Genomic DNA, 16,772 nt, shown 5'->3' with positions numbered 1-16,772 from the left:
ATGGTTTTACTCATGGGATTTTATCGGTTTCTATGCGTAGGGGGATTGTTACGCTGATTCATAAGAAAGGGGACATGAGGGATATTAAAAATTGGAGGCCCATAACATTGTTAAACAGTGATTACAAAATTATTTCTAAAATTGTGGCTGGTAGACTGGCAGATGTGATAGGTGATATGGTGGGGGAGTATCAGGCATGTGCAGTGCCTGGTAGGAAAATTTCAGATAATTTGCTGCTTCTAAGAGACTTAATTTATCAGGCTAATTTGAATAAGAATGCTCTTTTGTTACAGTCGGTGGACCTGGAGAAAGCCTTTGATAAAATATCACATAGATTTTTGTTCTCTGCTTTAAGTCACCTTGGTGTTCCGGATAAATTATTGATGGTCATTAAGAGTTTTTATTGTGGGGTCAGTAGCCAGATTTTAGTTAATGGGCATGTGAGTTCCAGTTTTAATATTTTATCGGGAGTTAGGCAGGGTTGTCCCCTGTCACCAATTCTTTTTATCTGTGTGGTGGAGGCCCTTTTAAAAAGTGTGCAAGTTGACAAGTGTGTGGCTGGTGTTTTTATTCCTGGGGGATCCGGGGGTCCAGTCAAGTCTTTAAGTTATATGGATGATATTGTTTTTACTTGTGGTTCACAGGCGGATCTCAATAGAGTGAATTTGCACGTAAGGATTTTTTGTTGTGTGGCTGGTATGGCGGTGAATTGGGGAAAGTGCCAGCTTTGTAACTTTGGGAGGCAGGTTGAGGTTAACGTGGCAGGAGTGGAGAGTAGGGAGGAAATTGAGGTTCTTGGTGTCATCTTTGAGAAGGAACTGAAAGGGAAAAGCAGCCTGAAGATTCTAGAAGACAAAATGGATCAGAAGTTGAACTTTTGGAAACTAAGGAACCTGTCGCTGAGAGGGAAAGTGCTGGTAATCAAGTCTGTGATTCTCCCGCTTCTGCTGTACACTGCTTTGATTTTCCCACCTGCTGTGCTTTGGACAAAGAGAGTGACAAGGAAACTGTTTGTGTTTTTTTGGGGATCCAAAATGGAGAAACTAAGAAGAGGAATGGTTATGTGTTCTGTGGAAAATGGGGGTTGTGATTTTCCTAACATTGACTTATTTTTAAGAATGCATTATTTTTTGAACATTTATAAATTATCCCAGTGCAATAACAGGACTGCGGACATGTGCAAATATTTAGCAGGACGGCTTTTCCAGAAATGGAGCTGGTGTGAGAAGGATTTAAGAAAACCAGTTTCGTTTGTGATACCGTTTTTTTATGTGGTGCTTAGGTCCTTCTATGATCAAAATGGGATAAGCTCCATGGTTAGACCGGACAAAAAACTGATTGTCTCAGGTATTAAGAAGAAGGAGATGTTATGTGATGTGCCGTTTTGTAATAATGCACAGTCTGGACAGGTGTGGAAGCTTTTTTTCATGCGTGGAATCAGCAACAGACAGAAGGATGTAACCTGGATGGCGTTGCATGGATGCTTGCCAACAAGGGCTTTTTTGAATGACCGGGGGATAACGGTTCAAGAACTATGTCCTAGGGAAGGTTGCAATAAGGTGGAAACAATACAGCATATTTTTTGGGACTGTTTTTTTGCTAAAAAAGTTTTTACCTTGTTGTCACGTATGTTTGTTGCTTTAGTTGGTTTTCATTGTTTCGATTTTGAAAGGATTTTATTAGGTCAAGATTTTAAGTACTCACAAAGGAAGCGGGCAAGCTGGATTATTTTTGTCATATATAAAGAGGTTTTATGGGACGTTCGGAATTTGGTGATTTTTAAAAAGATTGTTTTTTCCCCCATGGAATGCAGAAAGATTTTTCTTGCTAGACTGTTTTATGCCTATTTATTGGATAAAAAGAAGTATGGTGAGACAGCAGCAGAAGCACTCTGGAACTTTTCACATTGGACTTCTTACAGTAAGTACCAGTTAATTGCAGGGTTGTGTTTTTTGGGATTTTGTTTTTGTTTTTCCGAATGATGATTTGAGAACCCGTTATGTGAATATGCGCTATGATGCATAAATTAATGTGGGTCTTAATCTGAGGAAAAAAAAAAAAAAAAAATCTGTTCTTATCAGTTTAATATCTGATACGTCCCCTATCTGGGGACCATATATTAAATGGATTTTTAGAACAGGGAGATGGAAAAAGAGCTTGCTCTGTCCACTCCACGCATTGACCTGGTATTGCAGTATCTCCAGGACCGGTGCACCCCTTCTTTAATGCAGTTTCTAAAATCAGAAAGAATTGAATTCAATGTTTTTTGTTCATTTTGCTTGTTTGTCGGATTTTGGGATGGACTCTTTGGCTTTGCTTTTCTTCTCCTCATTGGATTTTTCATGTTCAAAGTTGCAGAAGCCAGATTACAAGCTCATTTTGGTTCAACTTCAGCAACTGTGCATTGCATTGCCATGTAATGTGATGCAATGCTATCTTTCTAGCTCTCCCTTTTTACTTCCTTTTGGATAAACAGACATATTAGGCAAGCATTTTGGAGCTTTCACCTAAATAACTACAGGTGGTGAGATAAGCTGCACAATATAATTGACCTTTCAGTATATTGTTGCACACACACCATCTATTTAGCAAATGCCCTTGTTATCAACAGCAGCCTTTTAAACTCACCTGAGCTAACAGGTATGTGCGCTGGTTACTCTGCTGCGCTTAAAATTTCTTTTTTGGTTTGCTACAATGCCTTTTCTGAAACGTTGTCTCCTTCTGCTGGAACACTGACTTCTTTCATTTAATGCCTGCAGACTATAAAAGAGAACCCAACCCAAAAAGTTTGGTTGATTAGTCTGTGGCATTCTGTTAAACTGTTGCTTATGGTGGTCTCTGTGAGCTTCTCAGCGACATTCAGCCAGCCAGGTATCCTGCCTGCAGTAGATGGAATGTGGCAATGGAACGCTGGCTGCGCGTGTCATAATAGGCTCTGAGCCTTTATATACCTGTGCACAGCAGCAGCCACCTTCAGTCTGCTGCTGGACAGCCAGCAGCAGCAGCAGCAGGAGAGTTATGTAATCAGGAGCCCTCCTGCTAAGGGTAGACAGCTGCTCGTTCCACCCCACCCCCCGCCTTAATTGGTTCTCCTCCCTTCCAACGGTGTTGAGGCGGGTGGGAACAGCAGGGGGTGAAGGTGCTGTGTTTAAAGAGGTGGAGTTATGCAGATCTAAAACGCGTGGATTGCAGCAGCAGCAAGCCGAAAAGTGCAGGCATGTAAGGGATCTAGAGGTTGACAACATGTCTTCTTAACGGGAGTCCAGGAGCTCATCTCCACAAATGGACTTTTCAGGATCCTTGGGTGGCTCCGTAGTTTGAAACCAATTCTGGTTATCGCTTCTCGGCCTTTTGGCTAAGATCAAGTGTAGTATCTGTTCTTATCAGTTTAATATCTGATACGTCCCCTATCTGGGGACCATATATTAAATGGATTTTTAGAACAGGGAGATGGAAAAAGAGCTTGCTCTGTCCACTCCACGCATTGACCTGGTATTGCAGTATCTCCAGGACCGGTGCACCCCTTCTTTAATGCAGTTTCTAAAATCAGAAAGAATTGAATTCAATGTTTTTTGTTCATTTTGCTTGTTTGTCGGATTTTGGGATGGACTCTTTGGCTTTGCTTTTCTTCTCCTCATTGGATTTTTCATGTTCAAAGTTGCAGAAGCCAGATTACAAGCTCATTTTGGTTCAACTTCAGCAACTGTGCATTGCATTGCCATGTAATGTGATGCAATGCTATCTTTCTAGCTCTCCCTTTTTACTTCCTTTTGGATAAACAGACATATTAGGCAAGCATTTTGGAGCTTTCACCTAAATAACTACAGGTGGTGAGATAAGCTGCACAATATAATTGACCTTTCAGTATATTGTTGCACACACACCATCTATTTAGCAAATGCCCTTGTTATCAACAGCAGCCTTTTAAACTCACCTGAGCTAACAGGTATGTGCGCTGGTTACTCTGCTGCGCTTAAAATTTCTTTTTTGGTTTGCTACAATGCCTTTTCTGAAACGTTGTCTCCTTCTGCTGGAACACTGACTTCTTTCATTTAATGCCTGCAGACTATAAAAGAGAACCCAACCCAAAAAGTTTGGTTGATTAGTCTGTGGCATTCTGTTAAACTGTTGCTTATGGCGGTCTCTGTGAGCTTCTCAGCGACATTCAGCCAGCCAGGTATCCTGCCTGCAGTAGATGGAATGTGGCAATGGAACGCTGGCTGCGCGTGTCATAATAGGCTCTGAGCCTTTATATACCTGTGCACAGCAGCAGCCACCTTCAGTCTGCTGCTGGACAGCCAGCAGCAGCAGCAGCAGGAGAGGTATGTAATCAGGAGCCCTCCTGCTAAGGGTAGACAGCTGCTCGTTCCACCCCACCCCCCGCCTTAATTGGTTCTCCTCCCTTCCAACGGTGTTGAGGCGGGTGGGAACAGCAGGGGGTGAAGGTGCTGTGTTTAAAGAGGTGGAGTTATGCAGATCTAAAACGCGTGGATTGCAGCAGCAGCAAGCCGAAAAGTGCAGGCATGTAAGGGATCTAGAGGTTGACAACATGTCTTCTTAACGGGAGTCCAGGAGCTCATCTCCACAAATGGACTTTTCAGGATCCTTGGGTGGCTCCGTAGTTTGAAACCAATTCTGGTTATCGCTTCTCGGCCTTTTGGCTAAGATCAAGTGTAGTATCTTTCGAAAAGGCGGTTTTGGATGTTGGCCGCCCTAGTAGATTGATACATTATGCACACTGGGGTTTAGGCGCTTGTTAGTACGCCAGGTGGCTAATATAGTCATCTGGTGGAAAGCATGGCCCCCCAGGATCGACGCCATTGGGCCGGGGAAGATCGAAAGCCCGAAGTGTGAAGTGCCCCAGGAGTGGTGACCCTGGGGTGCCTTAACTCACTGGGATTGGGAACCCCACTTGAGTTTATGGCACATTTGCACAAGCACTTCAAATTTTCTTTCTTCGCACACACCCTTATTCCGGGCCTTCTGGCCTTAGGATGGGGAATTTTTCAATTCCCGGTCGAAGGTCCGGGCAGTATTATACTGTGAAACCTTCACTATTTATTTAATTTCTTTGTCACTGTGTGTCCACTTATTCACGTGTGTCACGTCCTACTAGGATTTTGTCGGGATGCGGTTCCCTTACGGGTTCCTCTCTTGGCAGGTCTAGGGGGGGAGTGTGTGGCCATCAGGTTCCGCTCCCCCCTGAACCCCCCTGGCTCTCCTCTTTCGGGAGGAGAGCGTTGTTGGCTCCCCTCTTCCGGGAGGGGAGCACAGTCTTTGGCTCCCAGTGCCTTGCTCGGGTGAGAACTCGGGCAGGTGCTGGGGGTAAGATTGGGTCGCCTCTGGCTTCGGCTGGAGGTGGCTTTTTGTCCCTGTTCCTCGCTGTGGCCTTTTGGCTCGGAGGGACGGGGAATGGTTTGGGGGACCCTTCTCCTTTTGGAGAGGGTTTCAAGAAGACCAGCATCCTAGTGCACTTTTTTTGTGGCACTTGTCACTTTTTTAAGCGCACTCGGGTTTTGTACACGAATTCGGGCTTTCAAAAAAAAAAAAAAAAAAATCTGTTCTTATCAGTTTAATATCTGATACGTCCCCTATCTGGGGACCATATATTAAATGGATTTTTAGAACAGGGAGATGGAAAAAGAGCTTGCTCTGTCCACTCCACGCATTGACCTGGTATTGCAGTATCTCCAGGACCGGTGCACCCCTTCTTTAATGCAGTTTCTAAAATCAGAAAGAATTGAATTCAATGTTTTTTGTTCATTTTGCTTGTTTGTCGGATTTTGGGATGGACTCTTTGGCTTTGCTTTTCTTCTCCTCATTGGATTTTTCATGTTCAAAGTTGCAGAAGCCAGATTACAAGCTCATTTTGGTTCAACTTCAGCAACTGTGCATTGCATTGCCATGTAATGTGATGCAATGCTATCTTTCTAGCTCTCCCTTTTTACTTCCTTTTGGATAAACAGACATATTAGGCAAGCATTTTGGAGCTTTCACCTAAATAACTACAGGTGGTGAGATAAGCTGCACAATATAATTGACCTTTCAGTATATTGTTGCACACACACCATCTATTTAGCAAATGCCCTTGTTATCAACAGCAGCCTTTTAAACTCACCTGAGCTAACAGGTATGTGCGCTGGTTACTCTGCTGCGCTTAAAATTTCTTTTTTGGTTTGCTACAATGCCTTTTCTGAAACGTTGTCTCCTTCTGCTGGAACACTGACTTCTTTCATTTAATGCCTGCAGACTATAAAAGAGAACCCAACCCAAAAAGTTTGGTTGATTAGTCTGTGGCATTCTGTTAAACTGTTGCTTATGGCGGTCTCTGTGAGCTTCTCAGCGACATTCAGCCAGCCAGGTATCCTGCCTGCAGTAGATGGAATGTGGCAATGGAACGCTGGCTGCGCGTGTCATAATAGGCTCTGAGCCTTTATATACCTGTGCACAGCAGCAGCCACCTTCAGTCTGCTGCTGGACAGCCAGCAGCAGCAGCAGCAGGAGAGGTATGTAATCAGGAGCCCTCCTGCTAAGGGTAGACAGCTGCTCGTTCCACCCCACCCCCCGCCTTAATTGGTTCTCCTCCCTTCCAACGGTGTTGAGGCGGGTGGGAACAGCAGGGGGTGAAGGTGCTGTGTTTAAAGAGGTGGAGTTATGCAGATCTAAAACGCGTGGATTGCAGCAGCAGCAAGCCGAAAAGTGCAGGCATGTAAGGGATCTAGAGGTTGACAACATGTCTTCTTAACGGGAGTCCAGGAGCTCATCTCCACAAATGGACTTTTCAGGATCCTTGGGTGGCTCCGTAGTTTGAAACCAATTCTGGTTATCGCTTCTCGGCCTTTTGGCTAAGATCAAGTGTAGTATCTGTTCTTATCAGTTTAATATCTGATACGTCCCCTATCTGGGGACCATATATTAAATGGATTTTTAGAACAGGGAGATGGAAAAAGAGCTTGCTCTGTCCACTCCACGCATTGACCTGGTATTGCAGTATCTCCAGGACCGGTGCACCCCTTCTTTAATGCAGTTTCTAAAATCAGAAAGAATTGAATTCAATGTTTTTTGTTCATTTTGCTTGTTTGTCGGATTTTGGGATGGACTCTTTGGCTTTGCTTTTCTTCTCCTCATTGGATTTTTCATGTTCAAAGTTGCAGAAGCCAGATTACAAGCTCATTTTGGTTCAACTTCACCAACTGTGCATTGCATTGCCATGTAATGTGATGCAATGCTATCTTTCTAGCTCTCCCTTTTTACTTCCTTTTGGATAAACAGACATATTAGGCAAGCATTTTGGAGCTTTCACCTAAATAACTACAGGTGGTGAGATAAGCTGCACAATATAATTGACCTTTCAGTATATTGTTGCACACACACCATCTATTTAGCAAATGCCCTTGTTATCAACAGCAGCCTTTTAAACTCACCTGAGCTAACAGGTATGTGCGCTGGTTACTCTGCTGCGCTTAAAATTTCTTTTTTGGTTTGCTACAATGCCTTTTCTGAAACGTTGTCTCCTTCTGCTGGAACACTGACTTCTTTCATTTAATGCCTGCAGACTATAAAAGAGAACCCAACCCAAAAAGTTTGGTTGATTAGTCTGTGGCATTCTGTTAAACTGTTGCTTATGGCGGTCTCTGTGAGCTTCTCAGCGACATTCAGCCAGCCAGGTATCCTGCCTGCAGTAGATGGAATGTGGCAATGGAACGCTGGCTGCGCGTGTCATAATAGGCTCTGAGCCTTTATATACCTGTGCACAGCAGCAGCCACCTTCAGTCTGCTGCTGGACAGCCAGCAGCAGCAGCAGCAGGAGAGGTATGTAATCAGGAGCCCTCCTGCTAAGGGTAGACAGCTGCTCGTTCCACCCCACCCCCCGCCTTAATTGGTTCTCCTCCCTTCCAACGGTGTTGAGGCGGGTGGGAACAGCAGGGGGTGAAGGTGCTGTGTTTAAAGAGGTGGAGTTATGCAGATCTAAAACGCGTGGATTGCAGCAGCAGCAAGCCGAAAAGTGCAGGCATGTAAGGGATCTAGAGGTTGACAACATGTCTTCTTAACGGGAGTCCAGGAGCTCATCTCCACAAATGGACTTTTCAGGATCCTTGGGTGGCTCCGTAGTTTGAAACCAATTCTGGTTATCGCTTCTCGGCCTTTTGGCTAAGATCAAGTGTAGTATCTGTTCTTATCAGTTTAATATCTGATACGTCCCCTATCTGGGGACCATATATTAAATGGATTTTTAGAACAGGGAGATGGAAAAAGAGCTTGCTCTGTCCACTCCACGCATTGACCTGGTATTGCAGTATCTCCAGGACCGGTGCACCCCTTCTTTAATGCAGTTTCTAAAATCAGAAAGAATTGAATTCAATGTTTTTTGTTCATTTTGCTTGTTTGTCGGATTTTGGGATGGACTCTTTGGCTTTGCTTTTCTTCTCCTCATTGGATTTTTCATGTTCAAAGTTGCAGAAGCCAGATTACAAGCTCATTTTGGTTCAACTTCAGCAACTGTGCATTGCATTGCCATGTAATGTGATGCAATGCTATCTTTCTAGCTCTCCCTTTTTACTTCCTTTTGGATAAACAGACATATTAGGCAAGCATTTTGGAGCTTTCACCTAAATAACTACAGGTGGTGAGATAAGCTGCACAATATAATTGACCTTTCAGTATATTGTTGCACACACACCATCTATTTAGCAAATGCCCTTGTTATCAACAGCAGCCTTTTAAACTCACCTGAGCTAACAGGTATGTGCGCTGGTTACTCTGCTGCGCTTAAAATTTCTTTTTTGGTTTGCTACAATGCCTTTTCTGAAACGTTGTCTCCTTCTGCTGGAACACTGACTTCTTTCATTTAATGCCTGCAGACTATAAAAGAGAACCCAACCCAAAAAGTTTGGTTGATTAGTCTGTGGCATTCTGTTAAACTGTTGCTTATGGCGGTCTCTGTGAGCTTCTCAGCGACATTCAGCCAGCCAGGTATCCTGCCTGCAGTAGATGGAATGTGGCAATGGAACGCTGGCTGCGCGTGTCATAATAGGCTCTGAGCCTTTATATACCTGTGCACAGCAGCAGCCACCTTCAGTCTGCTGCTGGACAGCCAGCAGCAGCAGCAGCAGGAGAGGTATGTAATCAGGAGCCCTCCTGCTAAGGGTAGACAGCTGCTCGTTCCACCCCACCCCCCGCCTTAATTGGTTCTCCTCCCTTCCAACGGTGTTGAGGCGGGTGGGAACAGCAGGGGGTGAAGGTGCTGTGTTTAAAGAGGTGGAGTTATGCAGATCTAAAACGCGTGGATTGCAGCAGCAGCAAGCCGAAAAGTGCAGGCATGTAAGGGATCTAGAGGTTGACAACATGTCTTCTTAACGGGAGTCCAGGAGCTCATCTCCACAAATGGACTTTTCAGGATCCTTGGGTGGCTCCGTAGTTTGAAACCAATTCTGGTTATCGCTTCTCGGCCTTTTGGCTAAGATCAAGTGTAGTATCTGTTCTTATCAGTTTAATATCTGATACGTCCCCTATCTGGGGACCATATATTAAATGGATTTTTAGAACAGGGAGATGGAAAAAGAGCTTGCTCTGTCCACTCCACGCATTGACCTGGTATTGCAGTATCTCCAGGACCGGTGCACCCCTTCTTTAATGCAGTTTCTAAAATCAGAAAGAATTGAATTCAATGTTTTTTGTTCATTTTGCTTGTTTGTCGGATTTTGGGATGGACTCTTTGGCTTTGCTTTTCTTCTCCTCATTGGATTTTTCATGTTCAAAGTTGCAGAAGCCAGATTACAAGCTCATTTTGGTTCAACTTCAGCAACTGTGCATTGCATTGCCATGTAATGTGATGCAATGCTATCTTTCTAGCTCTCCCTTTTTACTTCCTTTTGGATAAACAGACATATTAGGCAAGCATTTTGGAGCTTTCACCTAAATAACTACAGGTGGTGAGATAAGCTGCACAATATAATTGACCTTTCAGTATATTGTTGCACACACACCATCTATTTAGCAAGTGCCCTTGTTATCAACAGCAGCCTTTTAAACTCACCTGAGCTAACAGGTATGTGCGCTGGTTACTCTGCTGCGCTTAAAATTTCTTTTTTGGTTTGCTACAATGCCTTTTCTGAAACGTTGTCTCCTTCTGCTGGAACACTGACTTCTTTCATTTAATGCCTGCAGACTATAAAAGAGAACCCAACCCAAAAAGTTTGGTTGATTAGTCTGTGGCATTCTGTTAAACTGTTGCTTATGGCGGTCTCTGTGAGCTTCTCAGCGACATTCAGCCAGCCAGGTATCCTGCCTGCAGTAGATGGAATGTGGCAATGGAACGCTGGCTGCACGTGTCATAATAGGCTCTGAGCCTTTATATACCTGTGCACAGCAGCAGCCACCTTCAGTCTGCTGCTGGACAGCCAGCAGCAGCAGCAGGAGAGGTATGTAATCAGGAGCCCTCCTGCTAAGGGTAGACAGCTGCTCGTTCCACCCCACCCCCCGCCTTAATTGGTTCTCCTCCCTTCCAACGGTGTTGAGGCGGGTGGGAACAGCAGGGGGTGAAGGTGCTGTGTTTAAAGAGGTGGAGTTATGCAGATCTAAAACGCGTGGATTGCAGCAGCAGCAAGCCGAAAAGTGCAGGCATGTAAGGGATCTAGAGGTTGACAACATGTCTTCTTAACGGGAGTCCAGGAGCTCATCTCCACAAATGGACTTTTCAGGATCCTTGGGTGGCTCCGTAGTTTGAAACCAATTCTGGTTATCGCTTCTCGGCCTTTTGGCTAAGATCAAGTGTAGTATCTGTTCTTTTAAGAACACAAGAGCTACGATCTACACTTGACGAGAGCGATCGAACTCGGAAGGAGAAGAGCTTCGGAGCCCAGCTGACATCAGAGAACGAAGGCGGATATCGGTGGGAGGAAGAAGCTCTAAAGAATCCAGAAGAAGACGAAGACTCGGAGAAGAATCGGGCTGTCCTGTGGAATCTTCGAGGAAGAAAATCATTGAGACAAAGACCTTTCGGGGAATTTGTCCAGAACACGACGGGAGAAGAATCTGCATAGCTCCACCCATTCCGGGAAGAGTTCCAGATCCAGCTCCAAGAAGTAACTGCAGGAGGAAAGCCATGGCAAGCGCTGCGAGGAAGGCCGAAAAGAAGAGCCTGGAGCTGGGGACAGCCAGGAGGGCCCAGCCAGGAGCCGATTCTGACCCCAAGGACTCTGCCTCCACGACTGGCCAGCAGAAGGGACCCCAGAAGCCCCGCCACGAAGCTCCAGCCCTGGAGCCATGGATGCGGCAGACGGTGGCCCTGAAGCTGAAGGAAGTGGATGGGAGGGTGCCGGACATGTCCTCGGACGTGTTCTGCCAGAAGATGCTGCTGGATCGAGGCTTCTCCAGGTCGGATACCCTCAGCATCCAGACCTTCTTGACGGGGATCTTCTTCGTCACCTTCGCCACTGTGAACACCTGCAGGAGGTTCTGGGAAATGGTAAGCGCAAAAGGACCGGATAATTCTTTCTCTGCCTTTACAGGTAGCTGCCCTATCCAGAGGGATGAAAGGAGGATCACGGTCTCCATGCGCAACCCGCACACCCCAGGCCAAGACATCTGTACCTTCCTGAGACGCTTCTGTTTGGTTGTGAAGGAACCCTCTCACATCCTGAATGGACTCGGCTTCTGGACAGGTAAGTGGTCGGTGACCGTTAGACTTCACAGGGACCTGGCGTACTCAGACGGACTTCGGCACCTGCCCCCGACATTCTCCCTGGGCAACTCCTACGGCCTCATCTATTACCCGGACATGCCGCGGAACTGCAGGAGATGCGGCAAGAACGGCCACGAGATGAAGGACTGCAAGGAGGATGCCTGCAGGATTTGTCGAGTGACGGGACACAGCTCGAAGGACTGCCCGAAGAAGACATCCTGCAACCTGTGTGGGCTGGCGGCTCATCTGTACAAGGATTGCCCCAGGCGTGAGAGATCCTGGGCATCGGTGGTTGCGACGACCCCAGCTACGGAGGACAAGGCCCCGACGACCAGGCCTGTGAAGGTCAAGGACGCGACGACCAAGGCCCCAGCGGCCAAGGCCGAGACGACCAAGGCCAAAGCGGTCAAGGAGTCGGTGGCCAAAGCCCCAGCGACGGTCCCAGCAGCTCCGAAGCAGAAGAAAAAGTCAAAGGAGGGTAAGAGTTCTGTCACCCCTCTCTCGATCCCTCCCCCTGCCACCCCCGTCCAATCCCCCCCCACCCCGGCCACCCCTGCTGAGGATTCCACTTCCTCTTCCTCCTTCCCCTACTCCTCAGCAGGTGTCCTTTCCCCTGCCCCGGCAGCCACTCTCCCTCCCCAGACCATGGTAGCGGTGGAATTAACCTTTCCTCCACCCGCCGCTATCTATTCCGAGGAGGATTTTCCCCTTCTTGTCTCCCCAGTTCCAACCCGGGGAAAGAGGAAGGTGGAGGACAGCCCTGCTACTGAATCCTCCAAAAAGAAGATTCTGGATTTCGTAGGCGAAAAGGAGGATACCCTCCCTGAGCCAGAAGAGATGGAGCACATGGTTGAGACCCTGGTGGCCGAGCCAGAAGAGGAGGAACTGGTGGTCGCCGAGATTGAGGCCGCGCTGCTTGACCAGATGGAGGAAGAGGGCCTGCTGGTGATCCCGTCACCAGCAGTCAACACCGACGAGGGACCACCCGACCGGAGTGGTAACTAAGGTGTATTGCCTGCGCTAACTTTTTCTTTTTTCCCTACATGATGGCTAATATTAACTTATTTTCCATTAATGTCAGGAGCATCAAGGACAAGTTCAGACGTCAGACTATTTATGCCTTCCTTACTTCCCAGTTGTGTGATGTTTATATGTTGCAGGAATGTTCCCTTCCCTCCTCTAGGTCCTTCAAACATCTGGCCAGGGAGTGGTCCCACGGTCCATCCTACTGGTCCGGTGGGGGTGACTGTGACGCGCCCCCTGGGACATATTCCTTTTTGAGGGGAATACCCGGCACCGGATCAGATGGGGGGTTGTAGTCTCCGAGCGGCTGTGACCCGGTCCCGTGCCCAGGGCGTCAAGCTCAGTGTTATGTGGCAGTCTTTACTGATGTTATTAAAGTTCGTTTTGTCGACTACGCCACCCGTTGTGATGCGGTCACTGTGGCCGCCGCTGCTGCTGGGTCCGCTGAGGCTGATGGTGGGTGCGCAGCTTGGTGGGATAACCCCCAACGGGAAGGGTATAGCCTCAGAGGGGACAGGCGCAGAGGATGGGGGTTGTGGTGGTGCGGTGCAGCCGGTAATGATGACAGACTCGGGTTGTGCAGTTAAGGGTCTTTACTTACTGCAGTTGTTATACGGGTCACTCTAGCTCCAAGTGACCTCCCGAGCCGTGCTGCGTCCACCAGGTCCTGGATCCGGCCAACCCCCAAACAAGTCCGGAGCGTGGCCCTGAGCTCTCTCTCTCTGTCCTCTCTTCAGCCGTCCCCACCAGTGATTCACCTAAATCCAGCTCCCTCGGGCCTTCTGTTGGGCAACCTTTGGCCTCAGGTTCCCTGACCCTCCGTGTGGTGTGCCTTCAGGGTGAATGTAGTGGGTGACCGTGACAGACACTGCCCACGGTCTCCGGTCTCTGGCTGGGGAATGTCTTTACCCCCACCAGCTTGGGTTCCGGTACCCTTCTGCTGACTCCTCACCCGGTGATCTGATTTGGGTTCTTGGGTCCCTTCTTTGTCCCCCTCTGGGTCTTTCTGTACTCCACTCTCTCACTCTTCAGGCTCAGGTCTGCTCTGCTCCCTTGCTGCAGGCTGACTTCCTCTGCAGAAGACTTGTTCTCTCCTTCTGACTCTCTGCATCTGACTTGTCCTCTGCGTCTGACCCTGATCTTTGATGGTGCCCACCTTATATACACCCTCTATGTGTGAGCTCAGGTGACCAGCACCCAATGAGCTCCTAACACTACCCAGACTGCTCCCCCTATCTGCCCCTACACTACATGGGATGTTCCTCCCCCCTCCCACTCCAGCCAGGAACAGGCTCGGTCGCACCTGCACATTTCTAAGTGGGAGTGCCGTCGGCCTGCTCCTCTGGAATGGGATGTATGTAGTGCATGCAGTCTATCTGAGCTCAGTTCCACACTCCTTCCTTACCCGGGAGTGGAATATCACACCTCTGGGTTGAGGTGCAATACTCCTGTAGCAGCCAAACCCTCAGGGTGCTACATTCCCCCCTGGTAAATCACAGCACGTCCTCGGGCTGCAAAGACAAAAAACACCAAAACATACAACATTTTTATAAACATGTAAAACATATTAAATATTATACGAAATACTATATAAATATATATATAAACTTTTTCAGGGAAACAACATTCTCGTCGTCTCTTTCTCTCTTCTGTTCCTCTGGTCACCGTGCAACTCGTGACCAGGTAGAGTGCGACAGTCTTTTGTAAAACAGTTTCCCAAATAAAACCGGTAGGGGGCGCTTTAGCAAGCGCAACTATGTACAGGGAAATTTTGGCCGTTCTCAGTCCCCGGCCAGGTAAAGGGAAAGGGATGGCTGCTCACAGTCCTCAGCCTGGTATGGAAAGGGTTACAGGTAACAGTTCGCTGGTCCCAACGGGGACTATTTTAGCAGCAACAACAGTTCCAGTTTCAGTTTCGATTCACTGTGCCCCGACAGGCAACTATATACAGTCTCCTGCTCTGCCGCACTCAACGGCGTCTGCCTCCTGCTCTTATCTTACGGCTGGTGGTTTCTTCAGACCCGTCCGGGTCCTCTTGCTCCTCCTCCTCGCACCGCAACTCCTCCTCCGTCAAGCGATGCACGTGGAGGGCGTAAGGTCCCTTGGCACACTTGTGCCGGGTGAACGTTACCTCGTCTCCGACGTAGAGGTCACGGCCTTTGTGACCCTCTGGCAGGTGGGACTCGACGTCCCGTCGTGTAACGAAGACGTCACCCATGGTGTTCCGGTCCCTTATGAAGCCCCACCCATGCTGCGCATTAAACTTTATTACCGTCCCGATGGTACGGGGACGATCTGCTGCACGGGGGTCCCTTCTGGTCCGACTCTTTTGCTCCGCGCTGCGGGTCTGGGCCCATTGCTCTCTGGCCCGCCTCTCCTCCCGCTCTCTCTTGAACTCTGCCAGCTGTTGACGGCAACACTCGGTACGCTCTGCTGCAGCTGCCCGAGTCTCTCCGGTGAACCCCATCAAATCTTCTCCCGTGGGGTCCCACACGAACTGGGCTTCCTCGAGTGGAGGCGAGACCCGAGTCACGGGCTTCGGAGCCGGGATTAGGGGCTCACACAGGGGACCTAGTTGCTTCTGCCGCTCCAGCTCCAAGAATCCTTCGGGCCAGATGAAAGGCCGACCGTCCGGCCACGTTAGCTGGCTGAAGGGGTCCTCTCCCAGATGTGGCACCCTAGGTATTACGGGCGCGGGCGCGGTGGTGGTGGCGCCCGGGTTGCCCAGGCCTTGCGGCCAGGCCTGGGGCACCTGGAAGGTGAAGGGCACCGTTAGGACGGCGGCGCCCTGGGTTACCTGGCCTTGCGACCAGGCCGGAGGATCCGCGGAGGTAGATGGCTCTGCTTTGGATGCGGCGCCCGGAAATGCTAGGCCCTGTGACCAGGCCGGAGGCTCCTCTTCCGGCGCCACGCTCCGGGTCACGATGCGTGACGTCATCGGGGTCGCGACGGCGGCTTCCGGTCGGGGCCTAGTCGGTGGCGGTGTCATGGCGGTCTCGGGTACGGCCGGGGGACCTTCGGGCTCTGCGACGGGGAGCTGGGGCAGGTAAGCGGTCTTCCGGTATGGGGTATAGGCATCCCCCTTACCTGCTGCCATGCGTCTCGCTCCCTCTTCTGCGCCGTCTCCGGCCTTGGGTCCTCCCGCGTCATCCGCAGAGGCAGTCGATGTCTTCTTCCAAGGGAGCGGGTTAGGTGGACAGGTTCCAGCTTGCTGGGCCATCTCCCGGCCCCACTCCGCCAGGATCTCCCTCTGCACTCGGGCCATCCTTCCCGCGAGGCCCTCCAGGGCACTCCGCGCGCACTCCCGATCTCGGGGAAGCTGCGCCAGGATCTCCGCTAAGCCTAGCGGGGTTGTTGACTCTAGCAGGCTCCTGACCATCGGGTCGGTGCTGCTCTGCTCTTCTTCCGGCAGGCTCCTGGCCAGCGGGCCGGTGCTGCTCTGCTCTCCTCCTTCTTCCTCCAGCAGGCTCCTGGCCAGCGGGCCGGTGCTGCTCTGCTGCCGCTCCATTCCCGGGTCTACTCTTTCTCTCCTCGACTCCGGGTGAGCTTCTCCGCTACTCCTCATTAGACCTCTTGCCTCCGGGTGCGCTCGTTCTACACTGCTCCAGGCGACACCCATCTTCTCTCCTTTCTTTCGTCTCCTCCCACTTCGAGGGCGGTCCCGGGGCAACTCGGTGACTGTCAGCTCCAGGGGGAGTTCTTTCACGCTGACAGACACCTCCAGCATCACAGTCTCTGTTGGTGGGGGCGGTTTCCACTTTTGGCGCCATTTTCTGTCCCGGCCCACGATGGGAGGTTGCCTCTTGCTCTCCTTTGGCACGCCCATAATGGCGTCCGCTGCTCTTCCAAGGCGGGAAATCTGCGGTTTTGGCGGGAATCGCTTCCCAGTGGCGGGAAACTCGGCAGATGGCGGGAACAAGCTGGAAATGGCGGACAATCGGCGGGAAACGACTGGTGATGGAGTCCGATGGCGTGGACCCTCCGGAACCGGCGGGAGACTTCTTTCTGAGGTAAACTTGCACTTTTCTTCAGGCACGCAGTACCCGGGTGTTGCGGGCACGTAATC

At 49.4% G+C, this 16,772-nt stretch overlaps 6 non-coding genes and 2 pseudogenes across 6 annotated transcripts; all 8 read left to right on the top strand.

Annotated features, from left to right (window-relative positions):
• Positions 1–2,021: 2,021 nt before the first annotated feature.
• LOC141215140 (U2 spliceosomal RNA) lies at positions 2,022–2,220 on the top strand. Its single transcript, XR_012284282.1, has one exon. It is a non-coding gene; the product is annotated as a U2 spliceosomal RNA (small nuclear RNA).
• Positions 2,221–3,335: 1,115 nt separating this feature from the next.
• Positions 3,336–3,526, top strand: LOC141215191 (U2 spliceosomal RNA). Its single transcript, XR_012284309.1, has one exon. It is a non-coding gene; the product is annotated as a U2 spliceosomal RNA (small nuclear RNA).
• A 1,115-nt stretch (positions 3,527–4,641) lies between these two features.
• On the top strand, positions 4,642–4,733 carry LOC141215167 (U2 spliceosomal RNA; annotated as a pseudogene).
• Positions 4,734–5,527: 794 nt separating this feature from the next.
• Positions 5,528–5,710, top strand: LOC141215139 (U2 spliceosomal RNA). The gene has a single exon (XR_012284281.1). It is a non-coding gene; the product is annotated as a U2 spliceosomal RNA (small nuclear RNA).
• Positions 5,711–6,825: 1,115 nt separating this feature from the next.
• On the top strand, positions 6,826–7,016 carry LOC141215190 (U2 spliceosomal RNA). The gene has a single exon (XR_012284308.1). It is a non-coding gene; the product is annotated as a U2 spliceosomal RNA (small nuclear RNA).
• A 1,115-nt stretch (positions 7,017–8,131) lies between these two features.
• Positions 8,132–8,322, top strand: LOC141215187 (U2 spliceosomal RNA). Its single transcript, XR_012284306.1, has one exon. It is a non-coding gene; the product is annotated as a U2 spliceosomal RNA (small nuclear RNA).
• Positions 8,323–9,437: 1,115 nt separating this feature from the next.
• LOC141215186 (U2 spliceosomal RNA) lies at positions 9,438–9,628 on the top strand. The gene has a single exon (XR_012284305.1). It is a non-coding gene; the product is annotated as a U2 spliceosomal RNA (small nuclear RNA).
• A 1,112-nt stretch (positions 9,629–10,740) lies between these two features.
• LOC141215152 (U2 spliceosomal RNA) lies at positions 10,741–10,818 on the top strand (annotated as a pseudogene).
• Positions 10,819–16,772: the final 5,954 nt, after the last annotated feature.

This window comes from Phyllobates terribilis, unplaced genomic scaffold, assembly GCF_046119375.1.
Source record: "Phyllobates terribilis strain yellow unplaced genomic scaffold, ASM4611937v1 Scaffold_230__1_contigs__length_3167835, whole genome shotgun sequence".
Lineage (NCBI taxonomy): Eukaryota > Metazoa > Chordata > Amphibia > Anura > Dendrobatidae > Phyllobates > Phyllobates terribilis.
Note: the sequence above shows the minus strand (reverse complement) of the source record. Positions and strands in the feature narration are given on the sequence as shown.